General features: G+C 38.3%; 1 long non-coding RNA gene across 4 annotated transcripts; it reads right to left on the reverse strand.

Moving 5' to 3' along the window:
* Positions 1–2,012: 2,012 nt before the first annotated feature.
* LOC122205510 lies at positions 2,013–6,722 on the reverse strand. 4 transcript variants are annotated; one of them, XR_006196104.1, is made up of 5 exons: positions 6,518–6,722; positions 6,292–6,381; positions 4,896–5,226; positions 3,440–3,570; positions 2,013–2,225 (listed from the first exon to the last, which is right to left on the reverse strand). It is a non-coding gene; the product is annotated as an uncharacterized LOC122205510 (long non-coding RNA). The 4 variants fall into 4 exon arrangements; XR_006196103.1 differs by having other exon boundaries at positions 4,896–5,398; XR_006196105.1 differs by lacking the exon at positions 6,292–6,381 and having other exon boundaries at positions 4,896–5,398.
* Positions 6,723–9,350: the final 2,628 nt, after the last annotated feature.

A 9,350-nucleotide genomic window follows, 5' to 3' on the forward strand; every position in this document is an offset into this window, starting at 1 on the left:
CCTCTTCTATTTGAGATTCTGATTTCATTAAAACTGAGAGAAAATTTCAGAGTCACCCAATTTCATTTTGACACCTAGAAATGAAAAGAAGCCATCAAGGAGGGCTTCTTAAAAGTACTAAGGATCTGACCTTTGATTCCAAAAAAAAAAAAAAAAAAAGTTTCACTTTTATCTCAAGGTCTCCCCAGCTTGACAGAAATTTTTTCCACCTGTCATTTATCTCTCTCTCTTAAGTAAATTAAGTTATTGCTGTGACTGCTGAGGACTGTCATCCTTTCTTCTTTGTAGGCATATATCAGATCAAGATTTTTTAAAACTGGTTTTGTGTGACCTTATAGGTAGATAACAAATTTGAAAAAGTCCTTGGGCAGCGGACACGGCATTCTGCTCTCTACTGAGTTCATAAGAGATATTCTCTCTTGCTTTAAAATATATTTTTTTCTAACCATTTTTTTTAGCTGGATTTATTTCTTTAGCTGGCTTCACAAAATCTTTTAAAAGTGTAGAGATAGGTAAAACTTACATACTATCATATCAGAATATTATTGTATTTTATTTGATCATTTATAATGAATCGCAAAGCTTTCATTCAACAATAAAAAACTATTATTGTGAATAAAACAGTTAAGCTCTTAGAATGGGAAGTTAAATCTAAGGAAAATCTCTTATGTCTTCAACCAACCTAGATATGCACACCCACACAGCAAGTGAGTTGTATATAGTTTCATATATATGTTTAATGTATGTATAACTATATATACATATATACTTGTTTTCTAACTCATATATGCATATATGCAATGTTTAACATATATGCATATATATATACACACACACAAGATCAACTTTTTGCTTGGGATATTTAGAAGTTACTAAAAAAGAGAGTAATGTATCAATTGTTTGTCAGAGTAGATTATGAAGGAAATAATAGGACAAAGGGAGGATGGGAAGTCAGCATACACTTGAGTAAGAAAAGGGACCACTGATGACCAAAGAGATTTTTATTTCCTTAATAACAAAGACTACTTCTTAACTAATTGTATAGTCAGTCTTCTACAACAGAATGTAAGCTCTTTGAGAACAGGGACCATGATTGTGTTGTTCTAGGAGGGTGACTGTATATAGAAGGCACTAAACAGTATGTGTATTATACAGGCATTAAAGTCATTCATATGAATAATAGTGAATTCCCTTAATATTATCTATGTTATATTCAGTGAATTAGGAGTATGTGCATAAACTACGAGCATGCTGATTTTATTTATAATTTGTAAAGTGCATATCTAAATTAAAATGTTAATGATTATGCTCATCCACATCACAAATTCTGTTGAATTCCTTTACAGGATACTAAAATTTGACTACTTGTAAGTTCCTCTGTTCCTGTACGTATCCTCCAAAATAGGATTCTGCAATCATAGAGCCTTCAGACTTGAATCTATTTCCTCAAGTCCCACCATTACCAGATTCTTCAGTCAGGTTTCACCTGAGAGGTTGTTCCCATATCTCTCACCATTCCCGTTTGCCACCTAAAATCTCATCTTACGTTATCAAAGAATTATGACATATAATAACCATTTCTGGAAATAATACTCTGAAGAGCATTTTAGGACTACTAATAAAATAGCTACAGTTTAGAAAATGTACTGTATGGGGGCGCCTGGGTGGCTCAGTCAGTTAAGTGTCTGACTTCGGATCAGGTCATGATCTCACGATTTGTGGGTTCAAACCCTGCGGGGGGCTGTGCTGACAGCTTGGAGCTTGGAGCCTGCTTTGGGTTCTGTGTCTCACTGTGTCTCTGCCCCTCCCACACTTGTGCTCTGTCTCTCAAAAATAAAAAAAAATTAATAAAAAAAAAGAAAATGTACTGTATGCAGTACACTGAGTGAAGTATTTTAGGTACATATGTGATACATTTTACAGTTACAAGTATTTGTATCTATCATTATCCCTGTTTTGCAAATGAGAACAGTGAGGTATAGGAAAGCAAGAAAATCATATAAGATCTAATAATAAGTGAAAGAATTTCAATTTTTATTCCAGTGTGTCTGATTCCAAGGATCTTGTTCTCTTGACCTGAACACTGGGCTTGTATTCTGGTCTTCTGAACCTTTATGATTTCAGGATATAGACCTCTGTTGGGCTAAGGTAACATAGCCTCTTATGATAGATTAGGGTTTTTTGCCAGAAAATCAGATTTCCATTCTCAGCCCTGTTTCCAAAATCTGCAAAGATAAAACATTTTACTAAGAAAACCAGTTTTAGAGCAGGTTGGTTAATAGCAGAACTCTAACAAATCTGATCCTTTCTTACTGTGACCAGTACTCAGGTATCCATAACATGTAAGAGTTTTGGTTCCTGCAGAAGCCAGTAACAGACAATTTCTATTGTTAGAGATAGGTAAATTTCCCCTTTTTCCAACTGTCTCAGAGTTACCTGTTTCAAAGACGTCCTGTTCACAACCTCAAGTCCTAAGCCTAATTATGCTGGGGGATGCTCCGTGACCTTCCCACCCCGAGGCATCTTGGTCGCCCTCTTCCCATCTAGGGACATTATGGCCTTGTTCCCAAGGAAGGGACTACACATCTTTCTTCCTGGTTCCAGACAACCGAAGACACGACTTGGAAATATCAAATCTAAGCCCCTGCTGCTTCTTTTGATAGCAAAGGCAATCTCATCTTTGGGGGCAAATGCAGTGGGACACCACAAGGTAGGGGAGCCTTCGGTTCTTTGCCAGTCTCTGCCAGTCTGTAACTCAAGGCTGCCTTTTCCACGCTCTTGAGGCCCAGGCACATTCTGGTCTCTAAGCCTCAATTACTTTAAGGATGTAAACATGGAAAGCACACATAAAGCAGGCAAACATCTAAGTGATCAATCTCAGAAATCCTCAGAGATTCTTGGCAAGAGGCACAAGAAAATTGAGAAGTCCTTTTCTTTCAAGGGGGTTCAAGATCGCTGCAGAGTCAAGTACTCATAGAAAGAGAAGACACTGTCCAGTCCTTTGGCTTCTACAATCAATAACTGTTTCTCACAACACTTGAACTGTGAGAGCTGGGACAAAAATGTTAAGATTAAGCAATCAATTACATGTATTTCCATATACACCTGAGTTCCACATGGGTAGCAGCTTTTAAAGCAAGATAACTCCCCACTCAATGACAGTTGAAATTTCCAGGATACCTGATTTAATTGAGATCTTAAGAAATATTGAGACTAAATATTCTCAGAAATAATTGCCTCGAGTCGTTATAAGTTTCTGTACGCCATTAATTTTATTTTCTTCCTGGATATAAACATCTATATGGAAGCCAGTGCCTCATTACTTTTCCAGGAACATCTCTGAGCTGGGATAAGCATTCTAATCAGGGGCAGGAGCCACCACCTGGGCTCAAATCAGATTTCTAGATAGGCTTAGATTTCCCACTTAGGAGGGACTTACAAATTATCCAGCAATGGTGGGCATCTCCTCTGCGGTGGCTCAGCTCTCGGCCTCTCTTTGCTTCTCTACAACTTTTTCTAGCCTTTAGCATTATTCATTCACTACCATTTAATTTCCTATGTATGTATTATCTGAGGAGAAAGAAAACATGTCTTTTACTTTGATTTTCTCATCTATAGGAATGCCATTTGGACACAGTGCTTGCTGTCTTTCTTTTCTCCTATCAAGGTGTTGGCAGAGGCTAACCTGACTAGCTCAGCACACCAGACCCAGTACCCTTCCGTCAGGAGGTCGTGAAGGCCTGACAGTCACCCTCTGTTTCAGCCTGTGGCAGCTCAGCTCTGTCCTTAGAACCCTACCTCTCCTCTGGAGGGGGCTATGCTCCTCTTTCCTAGAAATCCCACCCCTTCCTTTCTCTTTTCTTTGTCCTCGGAACCTTCTTTCTCCTGTTTGATCATTAGTTATCTTAGTGGTTTCTGTCATTTTTGCTGTTCTGTTAGAGACAGAGTGATTCCTGGGCATCTGTACCTGAACATCACTGTTCTAATTCCTTGTTAAATTACTCTGTTCCCTTATTATTTACTTCTGTCCAGGTGCCCCTGGAACAGTGAGAGTAGAAACGGTTCTCTCAAGACAGGACCCAGAGAACAAATGGGGAAAATCCTCAGCTGATACACAGTTAAAAGAAATTCTTAGGTTAAATTTCAGACAATCCTCAGCTTCTAAAGTATAATGACTGCAAAAGTAGTGAGATTGTATACACTATGTAACAAGTTCTTCTATTTTATTTTACTCTTTATGTTTGATCTTCATGCTACTTTTTTGTTTTTGGTGGAATATTTTTCAGAATTTAACCTAACCAGCAACTAGAGTGACTTTCCCCAAGCCCCATAGCCATTGTATGTATAAGAAGTGGCCATGTTGAAAGATGGTTTGGGAAGCAAGGGGATGCTCTACACTTAATTCTTGAGTGACATTTCACCCTGTGTTTATCCCAGCATGCTTTATGATACCCAGATTTTTATCTGAAGAATTTATGTATCCAGAGTCCCACTTGAAATCATAGCCATATTTTCTTATCCCCTGCCCCCCATGTAATCTACAGGCCTTCTGATTCTCTTTGTCAAGCATTCTAGTATCTTTCTCTTTCCACCACTTTTCTTAATATCTTCTGCTTAACAGCATGTCCCTTTTGCACACATGGTCCTAGTAAAGAACAGGAAATAGTAAAACCCAGTTTCAAGATAAACTTGGTAAGTTCCTACAAATGTTTCTTCCTTAGGTTGAATTGCATTATCCTCAGTAATTCACGAGAAAACTCCAGTATCCTAGGAAACCAGAGAACAGCAAGCTGAGAGTTTTACTTGGCCACTGAAGACATGGCAGGACCTCTATTGGAAGCAGTGAGCTTGCTGAGCCCAGTTCAAAGCTGTCCTCTTAACCTTCAAGCCCTTACCTTGTTTCCCAATGACAGCCACCTTCTTTTCGCCTCCCTATACACTCCTGTCAGAAATGGAGATGGGGATGGTGACAGGGACACGGACCATCTGAAGTAAATCTTCTTGCTCTCTTTAAACCTTTGAGCTGAGAGTAGCAGATGATGTGTTGTAGGGAAGGAGTTTCCACCTATGCCCTTTGCTCGATGTCATCCTTTTCCATATAGGCCTCATTTGGGGGCTGAAGATTAGCCCACTCAGGTAGCCAGCAGGGAGGGAACTGCCCCTCAGGACACCAGGAACCTCTTTTCTTGTGTATTAAATCCTCCCTCTAACTCCTCTGCGTGGGACCTGTGTATAATACATTTTGTACACAACTGCTCCCTTTAATGGTTACATGGAGGAAAGATAGGGGTATTACAGGTGATAAAAAGAAGAATCAATCATCTCCACAATTGTGGTGTTTTTTGATCAGGCTACCTCCAGCAGCTATAGCACAGGAATCATCTTATAGCCAGGTTAACTGAGAAGAAAAAAATGGAGAACAAAATTTTACGTTTTCACACACACACACAGGTATTGAATAGTTAGAAATTCTCAGGCACAGTGCTAGAGACTTGCAAATGCAGACCTCAGCTTTGGTGAAAGCCTGGAATTGGCAGGGAAGCGAGATGTTTTCTTTTGTTCTAACCTTCTTTATTCCCAGCCATCACTGGTAGGAACCAAAAGCACAGAGCGCCTTGTTCACCAGGCCACTCTTTAGATTGGGTCAGAAACAGTGTGGCTTCCTCATGAGAGCAGCTTTTGCCCACGGAGCTCTGATGTGTGCTCCATTCTGTCCCCCTCCCCACACTTTCACCTCCCAGGATGGCAGTTATTTTTGCCACTGACAGTTAACTACTCAGTCCTCTCTGCGCCCAGCAAGCAAGTGCCCCTCCCCCTCCAAATCAATGTCTTTCTTTTGCCATTCCCCTTACTCCATCACATTCCCCATCTAATAGAGACTTGTTAGGTAGGACATGTTTTCCCCCCTTGAGAAAATAGCCTCATGATCTTGATATGATCCAAAACTAGAATAAAATGTATACCTTATGTCTACCAACCACCAACCTACCTACAACTTATTCCCCATGATACATAATTTCAGGTTTTATCATATCGGCTCTTACTGAAGAGAATTTTTCTTGATATCTAGGTTTGCTCCAGCCCAGTCTTTTAAAAGTCAAGAAATTCTAATCTCACTTTAGGCAATAATTTTCTGGGTTGCATTTTCCTCTTTCTTAAGATTAGGTGATTTCTCATGCTACTGTCCACTTTCCAGATCATCACAGATGAGCAAAGGTGAGACAGAAAATAAACAAACATAGAAGACAGCAGCCATCACTCAGGTAGATAGTGAATGCACGGCAAAGTTACCTCGCAAAAATGGTGGTGGGCGTAAGGCCCCTACCAAGGAGTGCTTTGGTTATTTGTAGGTTCTGTTTCCTCAGGCATAACTGATCTCCTCTGAAAGGAAAACAATAACTTTAGCCTTTCTCCACTTAAGTGATTTAGTCTTCCTTCCATACTCTCTTCCTCCTCATTGAAAGCATATCTCAATCCACCCCCATCTCTGCCCAAGAAAGGATGCCCCAGTACTGACTTCCAGACCAGCGGGAAGCTTCTCTGATATCTTCAACCTCCAGATGCTTCTCCATTCAAAAGTGTTTCATTGCAGCTGGCTTTTTACGGCAGGGTGCACTGATCCTGTAGCTAGTCTGTTCATGGTGCTCAGATATGTGGATGACCACAGTTCTCTTCCAATCCTCTAAGACATCATGGGGGCCCCCATTTCCAATCATCCTTTACTCTAGATGGCAGTTGGGGGTGGAATATTGCTAAGGGTTCTGGAGCTTTCTTTACCTCATCAGTTACTCCTCAGGGTTCTGCCATCCCAGATTAAGTTTACATAAACCAACTGCCTCTGAAAGAGCAATTTCTTAAAGGAAATGCTTTCACTTGCTCACTCTTAATCACATGCTTAACTACATCTGTATTTGGACATGCATGAATTTTTGAGCTTAAGGAAAACCAATCCTGCTGGTCAGAAATATCCTAAACCTGTCACTTCAGGGAACAACCCCTCACTAATATAACTTTCCCAGTCACCAAAATGAAATGAGTGACACAATTTTTTTCATTTACATAATTATAGTAATACAAGAACTTACTTTTGCAAACACTACTATACTATTGTACCGACACTACTATATAGAAAAAGTTAAAAGATTTTATTAAAATCCTATCATATTCACAAGCCATTCTCTTTTTTATTTCTTCCTGTCTTTATCCTAAAAAGGTGATATTTGTGTAGATTTTAAGTAGCATATGTGAAATTTTAGAGGCTTCATTTCTTCATGTCATGACAATATTCTAAATTTCAAGTGATTTGAGTGAAAAATATTTTTTAATATGAGAAACATTATGATGTTTATATTCCCTGTTAGTTTTCTTTACTTCACTATATTCTTCAGTTCAATTCTTAGAAACTACATCATGAGAGTTTGAATATTTTAATAACCCCAAAATATCTTACCCACTGCTCCAAACATTTACTGTAGCTCTCATAGCTCATGAGATCAAGCCCTGCATCAGGCTCAGCACTGAGCATGGAGCCTGCTTAAGGTTCTCTCTCTCCCTCCCTCTCTTCCCTTCTCTTTCTCTTAGAAAGAGGGAGAGAGAGTATAGGTATAACAATTCTCATTGTGTAGTGAGAAGGAAAATTAATGAGGGTCCCAAGGTAAGACTGGTAAAATTATTTTTTCTTACTTTTTTAACTAGTAATAAAATTTTATTTTAATTTTTATTGTTTGTTTCAAATTTTTATTTAAATTCTAGTGAGTTAACATATAGGGTAATAACTGGTTTCGGGAGTAGAACTTAGTGATTCATCACTTACATACAACACCCAGTGCTGATCACAACAAATGCCTTCCTTAATGCCCATCATCCATTTAGCCCATCCCCCACCCACCTCCACTCCATCAACCCTTCAGTTCGTTCTCTATAGTTAAGAGACTCCAATGGTTTGCTTGCCTCTCATTTTTTGTTCTCGTCCCCTAGGTTCATTTGTTTTGTTTCTTAATTTCCACATATGAGTGAAATCATATGGTATATGTCTTTCTCTCACTGACTTATTTCACTAGGCATAACACTCTCTAGCTCCACCCATATCAATGCAAGTGGCAAGATTTCATTCTTTTTGATGGCCGAGTAATATTCCATTAAATATACATCACATCTTCTTTATCCATTCATCAGTCAATGGACATTCTGGCTCTTTCCATAATTTGGCTATTGTTTACAGTGCTGCTATAAACATCAGGATGCATGTGCCCCTTTGAATCAGTATTTTTGTGTCTTTTGCATAAATACCTAGTAATGCAATCGATGGATCAGAGGGTAGTGCTATTTTTAACTTTTTAAGGAACATCCATACTGTTTTCTAGAGTAGCTACACCAGTTTGCATTCTCACCAACAGTGTAAGATGGTTCCCCTTTCTCCACACCCTTGCCAATATATGTTATTTTCTGAAGTTGTTAATTTTAGCCATTCTGCCAGGTGTGAGGTGGTATCTCATCACAGTTTTGATTTATAGATACTAAGTCTTTATCTGATATGTCATTTGCAAATATATTCTCCAATTCCTTAGGTTCCCTTTTAGTTTAGTTGATTATTGCCTTTGCTGTGAAGAAGATTTTCATCTTGATGAAGTCCCAATAGTTCATTCTTGCTTTTGTTTCTCTTGGTAAAATTATTTTTCAAATCCCCAGGTTAAGGCTCCAACATGTTCTAAAGCAGAGCATGTGACTATTTAACCAAACTTTTTCTTTTTATTTTACAAAATCAGCAATTCCCAAACTAGTATCTAAGTTGCAGTTTGAAAATACAATCCTCTTCTCTCCCCATATCTTACATTTGGTCTAAAAAAGAAAGCAAAACTTGAAAAGTAACTTTTCAATAATAAAAACTATCTTCTCTTGTAGAAACCACTGGACAACTTCACAACTTTACTTCATAAAATATTTGAAAATAATAGAACAATATTTTTAGAATATATATCTATATATCCATATATCAATATCTCATCTTTATAATATATGAAGATTCAAACATATATAGACAATGCCTGACATAAGGTTACAACAAACCACTCTTCTTGAACTTGCATAATGAAGAACTATCTGATCTCTACAGTAGAGGGGAATCAGTCAAGTTCAGCCTGGCTGAAGAGCAAAGCCACTGTGTAACAAGACAAAATTAATTTAATATAAAGTCACTGGTTTCTCCCATTTATCTCCTACTCCAACCTCTCTTCAACCTCTTAGTTTTCTAAACCAATCAGACAATCAAGTTTACATTTCAGGAACCACAGCCTTTTTTAAAGTTTTTATTTAAATTACAGTTAACGTAGAGAGTAATATTGGTTTCAGGT

The sequence above is a fragment of the Panthera leo genome, chromosome D4, assembly GCF_018350215.1.
Source record: "Panthera leo isolate Ple1 chromosome D4, P.leo_Ple1_pat1.1, whole genome shotgun sequence".
NCBI classification, from domain to species: domain Eukaryota; kingdom Metazoa; phylum Chordata; class Mammalia; order Carnivora; family Felidae; genus Panthera; species Panthera leo.